Consider the following 19,792-nt stretch of genomic DNA (forward strand, 5'->3'; position numbering starts at 1 on the left):
CAGTACAGACACACCCCAGGTCAATCACCATCCCTACTGGTAAGTTTTGTTGCATTGAGACAGCATCGGGAGTGTCACAGTTATCAATCCAGGCCTGTGATGTCTTAGTGACATCAGTATAACAGAGGGGAAAGCAGGTTTCTCATGAGTGTGTGGGAATGCTGCCTGGAATCTTTCTGCTCTGTGTTCCCCAACTGTACATATACAATGTCTCATGGACCAGTGTCTTCAATAATTTTTAACTCCTATAACAGTTCCTGTCCCTGTAACCTCTTCCTTTCCCGATAGTCCCTCCACATATTTGAAATATACTGCATTCCAGACTACCATCTCTATCTCTGTAACTTACTTCAGTGCCTACAACATGCCTTATCTCAGTAGTCTCCTCCTCCAATAACTGGAGAAAGAGCCATGCAGAACAGAAACGGTTCCTTCGATCCAACTAGTTCATGCTGACCACAGTTCCTGAATGAGTCGCATTTGCCTGTGTTTGGTCCCGATACCGTCAAACCTTCTCCTCTCCATGTACCTGCCCAAATATCTTTTCCATGATGCAATTGTACTTTTCTCTACCACTTCAGCGGCAGCTCATTCAATATGTGCACCATTCTCTGTGTGGAAATGTGCTCCTCTGGTCGCTTTTAAGTATTTCCTCTCCCACTTCATATTTTTGCCCTCTAGTTATGGATTCCCCTACCCTGCTGTAGAGACCTTCACTGTTCAACCTACGTATACCTCTCATGTTTTTATAAACCTTTATAAGGTCACCCCTCAGCCACCTACACCCAATGGAAATATGAAGGAAATTTGCCACAATGTTCTGGGATACCGTTATTCAGGACCTAGAGCTTTCTCTACTTTTGTGTGCTGAGACTTCCAGCACCACCTCTTCTGGAATGGGGACTCTTTTCAAGACATCACTATTTATTTCCTTTTGTTTCCTAGTCTTTGTCCACTGTACGTTCTGACATGAAAAATTGATTTCGGGTCGCGCCCATTTCCTGTGGTTCCAGGCATAGATGGCCTTATTGATCTTTGAGGGGCCCTATTGTCTCTCTAGTAGCTTTTTTGTACTTGTATGCTGTAGAATCTCTTTGGATTCTCCTTAAACTTATCTACCAAATCTATCTCATTTCCAGCTTATCCAGCCTCTCTGTTTCTGTTAAACACTCCAGTATCAGTAACATCTTCGTCAATCTTTGCTCCATTTACAGTTTCAGAATATGCTTCCTAAAGCAGGAGGATCAGAATTCTACACAGTACCCCAACTGGTGTCTCAGCAATGTCTGAAACAGCTGTATCATGATGTACCAACTCATGTACTCAGTGATCTGACCCATGAGGGCCAGTGTGCCAAATGTTGCTTTCCCCATCGTGTCCACCTGTGACACCACTTCCAAGGAACAATGTAACTGCATCCCTTGGTCTCTCTCCGTTCGACAACACTGTCTAGAGCTCTGCCATTAATTGTGTTAGTCATCCCTAGTTTATCTTAACAAAATCCAATACCTGAATTCTGCTCCATTTTTCATTTCTTGACCCACTGGCTCAGTTGGTTAAGAGCACCTTTGATAACTGTATTCACTGCCCACTATAACACTTATTTTACTATCCACAAAATTACTAACAATAATTTATATATTCTTGTTTATGTCAATAATGCACATGCGTGACCCCAGCACCAATGCTTATGGCACACCGCTGGTCAGAGGCCCCCCAGTCTGCACAACAACCCTCTCCCAGCATCCTCTGTCTCCTACTGTCAAGCTAATTTTGTGTCCGTTTGTCTTGCTCTCCCTGATCCCATGTGATCTAACCTTACGTACCAGTGCACCACGCTAACCCCTGTCTAAGGCCTTGCTGAAGTCAGGATAGACAACGTCTACTGCTCTGCCTTCATCCATCTTCTTGGTCACGTCTTCAACAAACTCTATCAAACTTGAGAGTCACGACTTTGTATGCACAAAGCTGTGCTGACTCTCCCTAATCAAGCGTTGCCTTCCCACATGCATGTGACTCCTGTCCTGCGGAATTGCTCCCAACAACATTTGCACCACTGACATCAAGCTAGTTGGTGTTTATGTCCCTAGCTTTCCGTCGCAGCCTTTCCTAAATACTGGCACAATATTAGGCAACCTCCAGGCTCCGAGCGCACCACCCGTGGCTGTCAGTGATAGAAATATCATTGTAAGTTTCTTCCCTAACTTACCCCAATGTCCTGGGATATACTTGATTAGTTCCCAGGGAGTTGTCTAATTTTAATGTGTTTGAAAACCTTCAGCACCTCCTGTTCTCTAATGTGGACTCGTTTGAAAATATCACTGTTTATTTCCCTGCTTCCCCACTGTGTTTTCCACAGTAAGTTCTGACGTGAAGTGTTTGTTTCGGATCTCACCCATTTCCTGTGGGTTCACACATAGATGACTTTAAGGGGTCACATTCTGTCCCAAGTTAATCTTCTGTTGTTAATATACTTTTAGAATCTCTCTGGGTTTTCCTGAACCTTATCTGCCAAAGCTCTGTCAGTTCCCTATTAGGCCCTCAAGGTTTCCCTCTTAAGAGTATTACCACACCCATAATGTTCTTCAAGGGATTGACTTAATCCAGCTGGCTATATAGGACACATGCCCCCTTTTGTCTTGACCAGAACCTCAATATCCCCAGTCATCCAGTGTATCCCACTTGAGTCAGCATTGTTCTTCACACTAATAGGAATATGCTGGGCCTGAAATATTAATTTATCTCTCTTTTGAAAGAGTCCCACTTGCCCGACGTTCCTTTACTTGCAAATAGCCTGCACGAATCAATTTTTGGACAGACATACCTAATATCTTCTGGACGGGGCAAGGCCAGTTTTGATCTTTAATTTGTGGACAAGGCCTGTCCTTTTCCATTGCTATTTTCAAACTAACAGAACTGTGGTGACTTTGCAAAAGTGCTGCCCCACAAACTCTTCAGCCCCTTTCTCTACCTTGTTTCCCGAAGGGAGGTCAGGTTTTATCCTTTTCTCCAGTCAGGCCAGTTACATACTGATTGAGACAGTTTTCTTGAATACACTGAACAAATCCCTCCCATCCAAGCTGTGAACTCACTGACAGTCCCCCAGTCTAGGCTTGGAAAGTTAAAATCCCCGACCATTACAACCCTACCCTATCTTCTTACAGATATCTGAGATCTCCTACATATTTGCTGCTCAATTTCCCGCTGACTACTGCGGGCTTGTAGTACAATCAAATCAAACTGATTATTCATTCTTATTTCTCAGTTCCATAACAGCTTTACTGGGCGGTCCCCAGGAATATCCTCTCTCAGTGCTGCAGTGATGTTTTCACTGATCAAAAACTCCACTCCCCCTCCTCCCTTGCCTCCCCTTCTATCCGTCCTGTTGAATCTGTCCTCTGGAACAATGATCTGCGAGCCCTGTCCCCCCCTCAGCTGTGTTTCTGTAATTTCTGTGATTTCCCAGTCCCATGTTTGCATCAGTGCCGTGCGTTCATCTGCCTTACCTGTCAGGTATTTTATATCAAAGTAAATGCAATTTAATTCATCAGTTTTCCCTCATTGTCTGCTGTGCTTGAGCCTGGTTATCAATTGAAATTACTCTGTTGAAATTCTGTCCCAGCCTCAACCTTCAGACTGTAGCCTGAGATCATCCCCCTCACTGTGGACAACACCCTCACCTTTCATGTCATCTGCAAACCTAATAATGATACCTTCTGTTTTCACATCCGAGTGATTAATGCCCCTAAGGAACAGCACTGGCTCCTGCACAGATCCCTGTGCTACATTCGCTGGGCAAAGGCTTTCAATCACAAAACCAACCCTCCAGCAATTGTGGATCCAAATTGCCAACTTGCGTTGGATCCCATGGGCTCTTCCCTTTTGGACCAGCCTTCCATGTGGGACCTTGTCAAAGGCCTTAATGAACTCCATGGAACCAACATCATCTGCACTGCCCTCATCAATGTTTTCAGACACCATTTCAAAAAACTGAACTGATTTCACCAGACAAGATCTTCCTGTATCAAATCCGTGCTGACTAACCCTAATCAATCCCTGCCTTTCCAGTTATGAATTCAAACTGTCCCTCAAAATTGTTTCCAATAATTTCCCTCCCCCTGCTGTCAGACTATTCGCTCTGTAATTATCTGGCCTATCCCTGCTGCCCTTCTTGAACAAAGGAACCACATTAGCGATCCTCCAGTCATTCGGCACTTCACCTGTGGCCAGCAAAGTCTTAAATATATCCACCAGGGCCCCAGCAATCTCCTTCCTTACCTCCTATAGCAGCCTGGGGTACATTTCATTGGGCTCTGGGGATTTCTCCATCTATTTATGCCTGTGAAAACATTTAATACCCCCTCCTTATTGATCTTACCATGTTCTAGAACCTCACCATCACGACTGAAATCCCCAGCTACAATGCCTTTCTCCTGTGTGAATACAGATGGGAAGTATTCATTGAAGACCTCACCTACATCCTCTGGCTCCACGCACAGATTGTCCCTTTCGTTTCTAACAGGCCTCCCTCTTTCGCTGGGAAGCCTCTTATGCTAATGATGGTGATGAAATACCTTGTGGTTTTTCCTCAGTTGTATCTGCCAAATGTACTTCGTGACCATTGTTTGTCCCTCATTTTCTACAATCCGTTTGCCCTCTCTATACTTGTAAATGGCTTCTCCTGATTTTATTTAACTGGATTTTCTTTATCAAACTGTAAATATATGGCTTACTTGTAAAATAGAAAGCTGGCTGCAAGTGCAAATATACTCTGCATTCGGAAGCGTGTTGTGACGCTGTGTAACGCGTGCAGAAGGAGGTCACGTGATGCTCCATTTCGCGCCCCGGAAGAGTGAGAGGTGGTCACGTGATGCTCCGTTTAGCGGGCAAAGAAGATCACGTGGTGCTCCGTTTCGCTGGCAAAAGAAGGTCATATGGTGTCGGACATCCGGGAACGCGGGGAGGCGGAGAATGGAGTCAGATCAACAGCCAATCAGAAGATAATTCTTCCTCAGTGATTGCATGACGTTTTTTATTGTATAAAAGACTGGCTCAGGGACAGGAATAAGTCTTACATTTTGAACTGACACACTTTGTAGTTTGTCAGGAACGGAAAGGTCTAGACCCAGAGCTCTGTATACTTTGTCCACTTACTGTTTATAATAAATTAAGAGTGTGAGATTGAATATCTTCTCCTATTGCTTCATTTAAAGAACAAACAGGACTGGGCTCACACATAGAAGAAAGTAAGTTGGTAAATTGAGCCAAAGTCCGACAATTTGGTGACCCCGACGTGATGAAGACGGAGAAGTGACGGAAAAAAGAGAAAATAGAAACAACGGACAACTGACGTTTGATGACAACAACAAGCGGCGCCGCATAAAAAGGTGAGCAGTCGCCTGTTTATATTGAAGTTCTGCAATTGGAGATACTCAATTGATTGTTGTCATTATACTGCAAGTGTCCTAGTAATAGTAAGTGGATAAAGTATTGATTAGGTACGTACGGGTTTGATGTCCCGTGGGTTTAGAGTCCCCATAAAAGCAACAAAGTTTGAAACATACGGGTTTAAAGTCCGTGGGGTTAGAGTCCCCATAAAAGCAACAAGGTACCTAAGTGTGAGGATGTTTAAAGTCCATTGAGCAGGATGTCATAAAAGCAACCCTCTCAAATTTTGGTTTATGATTGATGTGTTGTAAGTTTTAAAAAAACTATATTGGGGAATGTACGGAGGGTGGTAGAAAAGCCAGTAGCGTTTTGAAGACAGAGACGGTGGTGTTTCAGTGAGAGAGAGTCGGCAGTGGAAACCTAACGGTGACAACGAAACTGCTGATAAATCTCGCTGAAAGGGTCAGTTGCTCGGGTGTACTCGAGCCAAACTGACTACCCACCTGATTTGTCTCTGATTGGGTTGGTTGCTCGGTTATATTTATATCCAAGCCAACTGACTACTGGATGGGAGGATTAAAACCAAAAATACATAAAATGGAAGGGGAATTTGATAAAGAGTGTGAAGAATACTGAGGATGTTCTTCCGATTTAATGTTGCCTGTAAAACAGCAGTGGGGTAAAGCCAGAAGTCAGTCAGTTAGTGGGCTTGCAAAGAAGAAACAACAAACAATGATGGAGAAATATGATAAGATTTGGGAGGAATTACAGAAACAGGGCAAAGTCCCTAAAGATGAGGAAGGAAGAAATTGTCACTGTTTTTAGGAAAAGCAGAACAGCAAGCTAAATTAGAAGTAGAAGAGCACATGAAGGGAAAGAAAGGGTCAATATTAGTTAGAAGAAAGTGGACAAAAGAAGGCGGGGAGAAAGAAGAGAGGAGGATTCATTTGCATAACATGACGTTAGCCTGTATGGCAGTAGAAACATTACAAAAGAGAGTAGGTGGTACCTCTACAACAGAACTGACAAAGGAGACAGAAAAGGCAGGACCACCCGCCCCTTTATATCCTAAATTATCCTGCGGTACAATCACCGCCCCCATATCCTGTAACACAAATGCCACTTATGCATGTTCAAGAAGGGGTATTAGATGTGCAAGAAGTAGGAACAAGAAAGTATAACGTAGTAAAACAGAGACTGGCGGAAGCTGTAGAAGAAAGCATCAGAAAAGGAGAAAAATTAACACTAGAAGTTGAACAGAGGGTTAAGGAAGTGGAGGAGGCAAACAGGGTGATAATGACGCACAGCAGAAACAAAGAACAGCCAAAACAGGGGAGATATTTAGCAGTGCAGGAGCCAGATGCTCATTCAACACCGTATAGTGCTGAGAATGAAAAGAGGGGAAGATTACATGATTCAGGTCAGTTATTGGATGATGGGTTCTCAGACAGACGAAGGAGAGATTTGATGGAAGAACTGGATAGAGAAATTGGATGGGGAGGAGTCTAAAAGTAGTATAGATATTGAGGACAAAGAATCCCTGACAGACGATGATCCAAACACCTACCCAGTTACTTTGAAAGGCTCACTCACAATGCATACCGAACATGGCCCTCCACTGAAGTCCCTACCTGAACCAAGTTACAACCTGCGTCAAAGAGACACATTACGACAACCTATAAAGTATCAGCACCACCAAATGCCATTAATTTACAGAGGCTCTTATCTGTGGGATGTTTATCAGCCCTTCACATATACTGATATGAACTGCATCCTGGATAAAATGCCCCCACCCATGGAGGGAGGTGGGCCCTGGATGACTAAATTTTCCCAATATACACTCGGCCACAAGTTAGCTATGGGCGAATGGAGAGCATTGTGGGTAAGCAATTGAGTATGTGGGAAATACAGCAGATTGAAGCGTCTGCGGGGACCACCTTATTACCTGATTCGGACCCATTTGCGCAGCATGCCACCAGTGTGGGAAGGGCAATGAGGGAGAGATTCCCGATTCCACCGGGAGCGATGCACTCACTCACCTTCACAATGAAGGAGGGTGAGGATATGTCTGCCTTTTTGGCTAGGTGTAAGGACACGTGGGCAGATACTGCGGGGAGCCATCCAGGGTCGGGTCAGCTACAGACCACGTTATTTAGGAATGCCGTTATGGCAGGGATGCCTAAGGAAGTAAAAGAGGCATTGGTGAGTAATCCTGACATCCCAGGTTGTTCTACAGAACAGTGGGAAAAACATTTGACGCACCACATGAAGCGTTACAGGACAAAACAGGATGAAGATAAACAGAGCAACGAGTCAGCTCAAGTGCAGTTGCTGAAGTTACAGCTCGATGAGGCTAGGAGGAAGGCTAATGATATAAAGAAGACCTCCCAAAAGACGACTAATCAGATGGTTCAGCGACCGTCGCCACAAAACAACCTGCCGAGTTTAGGCCCAACACCTGATTGGATGCCACCCTACCCCCAATATGGGGGCAGGCCTATAGGTGTTCCAGGAGGAATGCGTGGTAGAGGAAGGGGCCACGGAGGACTCCGAGGTCAACCACCCAACACACTGTTTTGAATGTGGCCAACCTGGGCATTGGAGAAGAAATTGTCCCATGTTATGGGGACCCCAGGGAGGCCAGGGATTGATCCGAGGACAGTATGTCCGCTCAAGGCAGCCTCCTTTCCAACAGGCTGTTCAGCCTTACCAAGTCCCAGATGCAGCTGCAGCCCCGGTGCAAGGACAGTACCCCCAAACTATGCCTGAAGGGCAGAGGTACGAATATCGACGGGGTCCGAGAACCCAGGGGCATGTGAGGTTGGCAGACCCCTATATGCAAAAGAGGGTCATGGAGAAGAATCTGTCTTTTTTGGTTGACACGGGTGCAACATTTTCTACCATCACTTGTGATATACCTCGGTCAAGAATGTCATCCTCCAGCGTCCAGTTAGTAGGGTTCTCGGGTAAACCAGAAAATCTGCCTTTGACATCGCCACTGATTACATCGGTGGCCGGACAGACCTTTCGTCACCAGTATATTTCATCACCTGCATGCCCTGAGAATCTGATGGGACGTGACTTGCCGGTGAGATGTGGGGTCTCAGTTCTGTACGGACCAGACGGACTGGTGGTGACCTTTCCAAATGGCCATTCCATCAACTGTTCTATGACAATGATTCACTCTGGATCTCAAATGATGCTATGACCGGACACATCACCAATGGCAGAAGGACAGTGGGCAGATATATACTGGGGACTTCTTGAACCCGAAAACAGGCAGAATAATGGCATACAGTCTTTATATAACCAATGGCGACCCTGGGTTCAGATGCTGCATCCTTATGCTCCTCCTGCAGATCCCCTTCATGTTACCTTATATTATGATAGAGATGACAATGAAATCCATCAGCATGCATTCTATCAGCACCTAGAAGGGACTCAATGGGATATTTCCTCCAGTTGCGATCTGCTCGGAAAAGGAGGTGTGGCGGGTGTTGTTGAACTAACTGCAGAACAGTTGGAATGGTATGAGATGTCTGAAGAAGCTATACCTCATGTCACATTGGCCGTGCATGCTGAATATCAGGCCAAGGATTTGGGACCTATGTCCAAACGCTTGATGGTGTTAACGGACTGGGTGTGGACTCAGTTACCCGGTTTACAATATTCACCATCAGAGGAAGCCTATAGAATTATGTACAGGACAACTGACAAAATACTGCTGGAACATAGGCAGATTGAGAGGTTTCATGGTAGGGGAAAAACAGATCATCCACAGGCTGCAGCGATGCTTGATACTCTACCAGATACCTTGTGGTCAGCTAGTTCAACGGACGTTGGTCACTGCAAACACGTCACAACAATCAGATTTGATTTAATAGACCACACTCCGATTTGGCAGAGAAATACTCTCTCAAACCAGAGGCTGAAGCTAGTATTGCCGACACAATTGAAGGATTGTTAGCAGCAGGGGTGCTAGAACCCTCTCAGTCAGCCTGGAATACTCCTATCTTACCTGTAGAGAAGCAGAATACAGGCAGATATAGGATGGCACATGATCTTAGACGGATCAATAGTGTCGTTTCTACTCCAACAGTTCCAGTTCCAAACCCCTACACTGCGATGTCTGTGCTGACCCCTGACCATAAGTGGTTGTCGTGCATTGATCTAGCCAACGCGTTCTTCTGTTTGCCCCTAGCTGATCATTTGAGGGACATTTTTTCGTTCACCTACAAAGGCCAACAACTACGTTACACAAGGGTCCCTCAAGGGTTTATTTTGTCGCCTGGGGTGTTTAATCAGGTACTGAAACAGCAGCTAAAGGATCTCACGTTCCCAAACTGGGGTGATATTGATCTAATATGTGGATGACATTCTTTTGGCAGCACCCGACCATGTTTCTTGTTTGGTAGCCCCAAAGTCGTTGCTGTTTTACCTGTACAGCATTGGTTTCAAAGTTTCACGGGTTAAATTGCAATGCTGCAGACAAACGGTGTCTTTCTTGGGTAGAGTTATTTCCGCTAAGGATACAGGTGTGTCTCCGTCCCATAGATCTTCTATTCTGCATCATACCAAACCAATCACTGTAAAAGACATACTCTCATTTCTTGGGTTGGCAGGATACAGCAGACAATTCGTTGCATCATATGGGGAGCTCACTTTCCCTCTGAGGGCCATGGTAAATGAGCAAGGCATGAGAAATTTGTCGGCCCATTTGCAGTGGACCACGGAGGCAGACAAAAGTTTCATATCTCTTAAAAAGGCCCTAATGTGGGCTGCTGATTTAGCGGTCCCGGATTACAAAGAGCCATTTTTCCTCGATATTTCTGAAAAATTACACACAACAAATGGTGTTCTTTTTCAGAAAAAAGGGGGAGGCAGGCAGGTGCTGATGTATGTAAGTGTTACCCTTGACCCAGTAGAGGACAGACACCCGTCATGTACAAGACATGCAGCAGGGGTAGCAAAAATTCTCTAAAAGTTAGCACATATAGTCATGGGCCATTCATTAACAGTACTGACGACACATAGTATAGTGGCCTATGTGAACTCAACAGCCTTTACAATGACGTCACTGCGGCAAAACAGATTAGAGACAATCCTGAATGCACCACATATAATTTTTACACACGAAGGAATTAACGTGGCTGATAACATGGGAGAAGGAGAGCCACACATGTGTGAGGAAAGGATACAGAGAGACATCAAAGTTAGGGCAGACTTACAGGCAATTCCACGAGTAGACCCAGAAGAAGTGCTGTTCACAGATGGTTGCTGTTACAGACATCCAACTGAAGGACTTAAAGCAGCCTATGCAGTGGTGCGATGGACAAGTGAGGGATTTGAGGAAGTGTTGACAGGAAAAGTGACAGGCAAAGAATCAGCACAGTTAGCTGAACTACAGGCAATGATAGCTGCATTAGAATGGTCAGAGAGAAAAAGAGTAAATATCTACACCGACTCTGCATATGTGGCAGGGGCTATACAGGTAGAACTTAGTCAATGGATCAGGGCAGGATTCTTAACAGCAGCAAAAACCCCAAAAGATTAGCGGAGGCCCTAATGAAACCTGCAGAAGTGGCGGTGGTCAAGTGTAGAGGACATGATAAAGCAGACACAGTAGTAGCGAAGGGCAATCAGGAAGCAGACTCAGCAGCAAAGAAAGCAGCAGGGTATACACCACAGTATATAATGATGCAAACAGAGAGAACAGTGTATGACCTGCTGTCTGCTTGCGATGCAAATGTGTTAATAAAAGAGCAGCAGAAAGCCTCTCCTCATGAACTGACAGTGGAATTTGGAGGTCACTGGACAGTAGACCAGTGCTACCTCCAGGTTTGATAGCTTCCATGCTCCAGGAAGCTCATGGGTTGACACATTGTGGAAAAACACAGATGCAGAGGTATCTGACACATTGGTGGCATCCGTTCTTGCCAGCAATGATTGAAAATTATATCAGAGAATGTAGAACGTGTACAGAATACAATGTGAGACCAACAGTGAAACCACACGAGGGAAAATTCCCTCTCCCAAGAATGCCGGGACAGGAAATAGTGATCAACTACACTGACATGATAGAGAGAGTAAACGGATACCGGTACCTTTTAGTAGCAGTGGATGCATACACTGGTTGGCCAGAAGCGATACCTGCAAAAAAGGAAGATGCAAAGACAGTGATCAAATTCTTGATAAACAAATACATTCCAATGCATGGGTTTCCAAAGAGAGTCAGGTCAGATAATGGCACACATTTTAAGAACAAAGACCTGCAACAAGTTGAAGCAGCTTTAGGACTGAAACATGCGTTTGGAACAGTGTACTATCCTCCATCACAGGGAAAAGTGGAAAGAATGAATCAGTCCATAAAAGGAAAAATAGGAAAAGTGTGTGCACAAACAAAGTTAAGCTGGGTGGATGCCCTACCTTTAGCCTTAATGTCCATTAGAAGCTCAGTAAACTCTATTACAGGGTTCACTCCGTATGAGCTAACAACAGGGCAGCAGTTCCCGGGACCAGGAGCTGGAATACAGATCTTCGAGGGAGGAGGAGTCTCTCTAAGGTACAAACTTTACAATGACCAACTAACAGCTCTGGTGTCAGCTTTCTTCAAACAGGTTGGATCGGAAAAGGGGGATCTACAGACCCAGGCGCCATCTACCGCAGACTGGGTCCTGTTGAAGGTGATCAAACGGAAGCGGTCGGCGCCGAGGTGGACAGGACCTTATAAGGTGGTGGAGAGGACATCTCATGCGGTCAGACTACAGGGGAAAGGAGAAAGCTGGTACCATTGGAGCCAGTGTGCAGCCACGGAACCGCCAATGAGAACTCTAGAACAAATAAGAACAGAAAAAGAGTAGAAGGGTCCTAAACCTTTAACTTTTGTAGGAAGAACGTTCTGGAAAAAGGGGGGTGAGGTTCTCAAGATCTACAAGCAAAGTTGTGTAAAGGATATAATGTCTATCTCTGTAAGCAGCCCACATTACCCTAGGCTGTGGAGGTTGGGAGTCTTTGCTATTATTTTATGTATAAGTGTTATGCCGTTGTTAATAGGAGTATTAACCATGAGGGACAAACACAGGCGATGCAGAAAGACATAGGACTGAAAGGTCAATAGGACAAGAGGCGGATAAATGTTTAAGGGAGAAGAGGAGCCAGGTACACATCAGACATGATAGAAACCATGGTACAACATACCAGTTTGATTTATGCGAAGTAATTGATTGTGGCCAAGATACAGGGAGCTGGAGGGAGTATGATGAATATCTTTGCTTCTATGCCATTTACTATGACCCATGCCCGTCGTGGGATAATGTATGAACATGGACTGGGGTGCGATGGACCCCGAAGAGGTCGTCACCTTTGGATAATAGATGGAACATTCGAGACCATGTGAGCCTGACAAAGGGGCAACTCGATCATTCCTCAAAGCTAAGAAATCCACTTTTGTTAACCCTGACAAATTTGATATTAATCCTAGTCCCAAAAAGGTACAGATTTACTGAGAGAGTGATGACAGAAGCTTTTATCTGGTAATAGGTGTAGATCAATCTGGAGTAGATAACATGGGATTCGTGAAGGTAACTTTAGTGGACCCTCCAGCCACAAATTGAAAACACAAGTATGAAGATAGAACCAAGTTCAGGAGTTGTGGTAATAGACCACAACAACCTTACACGAAGGGACATTATTAAATTAGCCACCGGATATGGGGATAAGAACTTATGGCTAGACTGGATGACAGCGACCGCAACTTCAATGAATATGTGTAATTGCGTCGCGTGTTCCTCGGCCAGGCCTATTTACTCGCCCAGCCCCATTGTTCCCTAATATAGATCCAACAGGATTTCACTGCATGATGGCTCTCACCATGCAGGCAGACCCTCCAAATTGTACCATCTTAAGTGATATTTTCCCACCTGTAAGGGATTCCACATTACCTCCAGTGTTGACTCTGAGGGCCAACAATTACACTTGTTTTGCTCGAAGGTCTAATATAATTTTGGGAGACATGCCCGCTGACTGGTGTCAGGATACGATTAATGTAACCGGCTGGCAGAATGCTAGCACAATGGTTTGGGCCAGAGCTGATCTTTTTTGGTACTGTGGAGATAGAACACTGCATATTAGTCTACCTCCAGATTGGTCTGGAACCTGTGCAATGGTCAGGTTAGGGATACCCTTATTCCTCTTAGGAGAACGACAACAGGGAATAAATCCGTATACGCGAACACGCAGGGATTTGTTTGATGTCACATCTGGCTCAACCACTTACATAGATGCAATAGGTGTTCCCCGCGGTGTACCTGATGAATATAAATTGGCAGACCAGATAGCAACAGGATATGAGAATCTCCCAATCATCGGTGTTCTATTCCCAGTTACGCTGAATAAAAACATTGACCGAATTAATTATGTACATTACAATGAACTTAGGCTAGCTAATAGAACTAGAGATGCGGTGGCGGGACTCTCTAAACAATTGGCAGCGACCTCATTGATGACAGTACAAAATAGAATGGCCTTAGATATGTTGTTAGCAGAAAAGGGGGGAGTGTGCTCTATGTTCGGAGATCAATGTTGTATGTTCATCCCCAATAATACGGCACCCGATGGCTCGGTAACCAGAGCCCTGGAAAGACTAAGAACCTTGTCTGAAGAAATGCATGAACATTCCGGTATTGACAACCCTCTAGCAGGCATTTTTGACTTATGGTTTGGGAAATGGAAAGGATTAACTGTCTCTGTGTTTATGTCCCTCGGTGGTATGATTATTGTGTTAGTGTTGTGTGGATGTTGTTGTATCCCCTGTATTAGATCTTTGTTGAACAGGGTAATTATTACAGCAATTGAAGGGAAGGCTCCCCTGCCCTACCAGATGTCACAGATGGAGACAGAAACCATGGCTCTGGCAAGAAGGGAAGACTATGCATCGGAGAGCGAATGTGATGTATAGAACTGGTTGGTTGGTCTCATTTTTATGAGACCAAAAGGGGGACTTGTAAATATATGGCTTACTTGTAAAATAGAAAGCTGGCTGCGAGTGCAAATATACTCGGCATTCGGAAGCCTGTGGTGCCGCTGTGTAACGCGTGCAGAAGGAGGTCACGTGATGCTCCGTTTCGCGCCCCGGAAGAGTGAGAGGTGGTCACGTGGTGTTCCGTTTCGCGCCCCGGAAGAGTGAGAGGTGGTCACGTGGTGCTCCGTTTCGCGGGTAAATTAAGGTCACGTGGGGTCGGACATCCGGGAACGCGGGGAGGCGGAGAATGGAGTCAGATCAACAGCCAATCAGAAGATAATTCTACCTCGGTGATTGCATGACGTTTTTTATTGTATAAAAGACTGGCTCAGGGACAGGAATAGGTCTTACTTTTTGAACTGACACACTTTGTAGTTTGTCAGGAACGGAAAGGTCTAGACCCAGCGCTCTGTATACTTTGTCCACTTACTGTTTATAATAAATTAAGAGTGTGAGATTGAATATCTTCTCCTATTGCTTCATTTAAAGAACACGCAGGACTGGGCTCACACATAGAAGAAAGTAAGTTGGTAAATTGAGCCAAAGTCCTACAAACCTCACGATAACACTTGATCAGTATTCGCTGGAGTTGCTACCTTTACTATTCACTCTTCAAGGAACACACTGGCCCCGAGTTTTCACAGCATCACTTTTAAATACTCCCACTTTCCTAATATCGACCCAACTGCAGGTAGTTCCTCCCTGTCTCTGTTTGCCAGATCCTGTCCAGTGCCACGTGCTAGTGAGGATAGAATTAGAAAGATCGGCCAGATGGATGTGTGGCTGAAGAGCTGGTATAGGGGGTAGGGTTTTCATTTCTTAGGTCATTGGGATCTCTTCTGGGGTAGAGGTGACGTGTACCAGGGGGGATGGTTTGCACTGAAAGCAGAGAGGCACCAGTATCACTGGGAGGAGATTTGCTAGTGTTACCCGGCAGGATTTAAACTAGTTTGGCAGGGAGTTGAGACTCTGAATAAGACATGGGCCATAAACTAGTCAGGGGGAAATATATGAGCCATCGAAAGCAAGTTTCCTATCCAGGATATCTGGGCACAGTACAGGGAGGGAAAAGACTTCTGGTTTAAAAGGCATTAATTTCAACGCACGAGGTCTGACTGGTAAGGCAGACAAGTTCAGACCATGGATTAGCTCTGGGGACTGGGATATTATAGCCATAACAGAAACATGGCTGAGAGAAGGGCAAGACTGGCAGCTCAGGGTTCCAGGATACAGAAGCTACAAGCGTGACAGAAGGACAAGAAATTGAGATGGGGAAGTTGTCCCTTTGATGAGGGAGGACAGAAAAACAGTGCTGAGAGACAATATTGTTAAGTGGCCATCAAATGAGGCCATATTTTTAAAAGTTAGAAACAAAAAGGGGGTGGTCAGTCTGCTGGGATGGTGTTATAGTCCCCCAAACAGCCAGCAGGTACGAGAGGAGAAAATGTGTAGTCAGATTGCAGGTACCTATAAAAAATAATAGAGTAGTATTGGATGGAGATTTTAACTTCCCCTGGATTGACTGGGTCACCCAGAGTGTAAACGGACCGTACAGGGTGGAATTTGTCAAATATGTCTAAGAATGTTTCCTAAATCAAGATGTACAGGGCTCTATGCTACTCAGGTGGATGCAACACTGGACCTCCCCTCAGAAACCGAGGTCGGGCAAGTGACTGAAGTGTCAGTCAGAGAGCACTTTGGGTTCAGTGACCACAATTGTCTTATTTTTAACATAGTTATGGAAAAAGATCAGACAGGTCCACAGATTAAGGTCTTAAACTGAAACAGGGCCAACATTGGGGCCATTCAGAAGGATCGAGCAGGGGTTGATTGGGTGAAGGTAAAAATCACACAACACCAGGTTAACATCCAGCTGTTTACACAGGAACCTCGATTATCTGAATGAGATGGGCGGGCAATAGTACATTCAGATAATTGGTTATTCGATTAATTGATTACATGCCTTTCCTCTGGGGCTCGGAGGTTTTGGTAATGTCTAGTCCCCGTTGAAGTGACTGGGCAGCAGCAAACCATGCGTGAGCCCTCACGCCCTGCCAACCCCTAAAAACACCCCGCTGCTCGGCCCCAAACCCTTCCAACACCGCCCTCACCCACACCTCAACATCGTCTCCCACTCGTTCTCAAACCCTTCCAACACCAACCCACTCCAGCCCCCGCCTCCAAAACAGTCCAACACCACCCTCCACTTGCCACCGCACCCACCCCCAAACCCATCCAACATCACCCTCCGCCCGCCTCCAACAGAGCACCCCACCCGCCCCAAACCCATCCAACATCACCCTCCGCCCGCCTCCAACAGAGCACCCCGCCCGCCCCAAACCCATCCAACATCACCCTCCTCCCGCCTCCAACTGAGCACCCCGCCCGCCCCAAACCCATCCAATATCACCCTCCGCCCGCCTCCAACAGTTCACCCCCAAAACCCAAACCCATCCAACACCGACCCACGCCGCACCCCCACCTCCAAAACCGTCCAATGCCACCCTCACTTGCCACCCACCCCGCCCCCAACCCATCCAACATCACCCTCCGCCCGCCTCTAACAGAGCACCCCGCCCACCCCCAAACCCATCCGACATCACCCTCCGCCCGCCTCCAACAGAGCACCCTGCCCTCCCCCAAACCCTCCCTGTGAAACCACCTCCAATCCCCACAACTTTCGCAGTCTGGGTCATCTGTTTCAGATCAGGACATTGGTGTTTCTGTTTCCTCTGGCACTGCGAGCAACTCTTCCTAATTGTGTCTATTCGTTCAGATCTCATCCTCTTCAGCCTCCTGAAACTTCTTCCTGCCATTGTAAGCCTTCCTGTTTAGAACACAGCACAGTTTCTCTTGTAAACACATCTTTCTGGTGACCAAGTTTTATTTATCCCTGTGTCACAAGTTATTGCTGATACTTGGACAATTCCCAAAAAAACTGTAATTGACTTTTTCCCCAAAATTGCTGTCACAGCCTAATTCACTGGTGTACAGTTTTAGTTAAACTCTGTCCCTTACCCGTTCCCTTTTGCTTGTATTCAGTCATGTCCTTATGCTGTTCTGATGCGTCACCTTTTCTCTTTGGATTTGGAAAACTCCTTTCACCTGAACCCTGTCCCTGCATCCTCTGTGTCAGTTTAAAGCCCTGTCCATAAACCTACCAACATGATTGGCCAGGTCACTGCTCCTTACTTAAAGGGTATTAAGCAGTCAGATGGATATCCCTGCTACCGGCATTAAATTCTGGATGAAGAGTCGAGTGAGAGTAACACTAGGCCATTGCCTGGCCCACTGATAGCTCCCTCATCCCTGAGTACTGCTCCCAGTGCACCTTCTTCCTAACCGTGGTTTGATCCTGATACCTTCCTGCAATCTGGTGATATCACGCAGTCTCTCTCCATGTGATATCTGTCACCGTGAGGGTCTAATTGCTGCCGGTGACCATACCTTTTGCAGCTACTCCAGATCCTGAGGCAACAAAATTCTCCACTCCAGAGAGACGGGCTGCACAAGCCAGGGATGGAGACTGGAATATTCCAGATCTATGTGGTACTCAGTGCCATTCTCCATGTGTAATCCTGACTGCATCAGTCTAATTTCCCATTCTGTTCATTTCTCTGTATCCTGTAGGTACTCAGGATGCTCCTGACTCAGCAGAACTTCCAATTCCTGTTTCCTTCATCACCACATTAAAGACGTCGGTCAGCCAGAGAGATGGAGTGAGAGATCTGGAGCCTTCAGTAAATCCTGCACTGAGGTAAGATCACTCACAGTGAACAGAGCAGAGTGTATTTAAGGGATCGAACTTTGGTCCAGAAGACATGACATAGATACGGTGTTGAAGAACAAACACAGAGCAAGATGGTCCCAGGCTCAATCCCCACCATCTTGTTAATTTTCATCTCTGCTGTACTGAGCCTTCCTCTGACAATATCGGAAGTTGACAGTTATTAATCCAGGCCTGTGCTGTCTTAGTGAGGATCAGTTCAACAGAGGGGAAAGCAGGCCTCCCTCAAGGAGATGGTATTGAAATCTGGGATCTTTGTTCTATATTCCCTCTCTCACACTGTCTCTTGTCGTGTGATGCAGTTATACAGCATGGAAGCATGCCTTTTGGTCCAAATTGCTGTCTTGAATGCTTGTTATTCCCAGAAATTTTAATATTTCTGTAACCTCCACCCCTCCCATATTCCTGCTGTATATTTGTAACCTACTCCAATGCTGACGACTCTCCCTATGTGTAAATTGCTCCAGTGTCGATAACAAGCCCAATCTCACTATTCTCAGTACAATAATCCCGATTTCTGTAATCTTGCACAATACTTACATTGCCCCCGTCACTGTAAAATCCTCCAGCCTGGACCAAAGTACCCACCTATGTACCTTCCTTAATCCCCAAGAAAACATGATATCACTGTAACCTTCTGCAGGTCCTAAAACACCCCTGGCCTATAGCACCACAGGACCCCAGTAACCTTCTCCCATCCCTAACGACCTCCTTATCTGTATTAACACCTCTAGACCCTTTTCAAGCCGCAACAGCATTCCACATCTCTGTTCGCTCCTCCACTCCGATAGCCCTCCCAGCACCTCAAACAATATCTCTTCACGTAATTCTGCAATTTGGGGGAGCACAGTGGCTCAATGGTGAGCAATGGTGCCTCACAGCGCCAGAGAACCCAGGTTCGATTCCAGCCTCGGGCGACTGTCTGTGTGGAGTTTGCACATTCTCCCTATGTCTGTGTGGGTTTCCTCCAGGTGCTCTGGTTTCCTCCCACAGTCCAAAGATGTGCAGATCAGATGGATTGGTCATTATAAATTGCCCGTAGTGTTAGATACATTGTCAGCGAGAAGTGGGTCTGGGTGGGTTACTCTTTGGAGGGTCTGTGTGGCCTTGTTGGGCCGAAGTATCTGTTCCCATGCTGTAAGGAATCTAATCTAAACTCTCCCTCTGCGTTCCATTTTACTGTCCCTAAATATATCCCTCTATCCATAAAGAGCCCCAAACCTTTCAAACCTCCAAGTCTCTGTGAACTCCCACAGCTCCAACATCCCTCCTTAACTCTCTAATCTTTTCCAGTCCTGAAACTCTCTGAAAATGTGGACATCCTACAATCCTCCCTATCTGCGTAATCCTCTCAGGTCCCTGCAACACCCCCAATCTGTGGAACCAACTCCAATGCTTGTGACTCTCCCGATCACTTTCTACAAGACTTACTATCTATGTAACATTCTGCCGTCGCTATCACCCGCCCTGTCAATGTAAGCTCCTCTAGTCTCTCCATCAATCTAATCATTGTCATAACCTTCTCCAGCTCTTACACCCCTATCTGTGTAAACGTTACACTCCCCTACTACCATCCCTAAAGCAGTGAGTGCAATACT

This window comes from Chiloscyllium plagiosum, unplaced genomic scaffold (genome assembly GCF_037043375.1).
Source record: "Chiloscyllium plagiosum isolate Xiang-an unplaced genomic scaffold, Cpla_swu_hap1 HiC_scaffold_44, whole genome shotgun sequence".
Classification (NCBI taxonomy): domain Eukaryota; kingdom Metazoa; phylum Chordata; class Chondrichthyes; order Orectolobiformes; family Hemiscylliidae; genus Chiloscyllium; species Chiloscyllium plagiosum.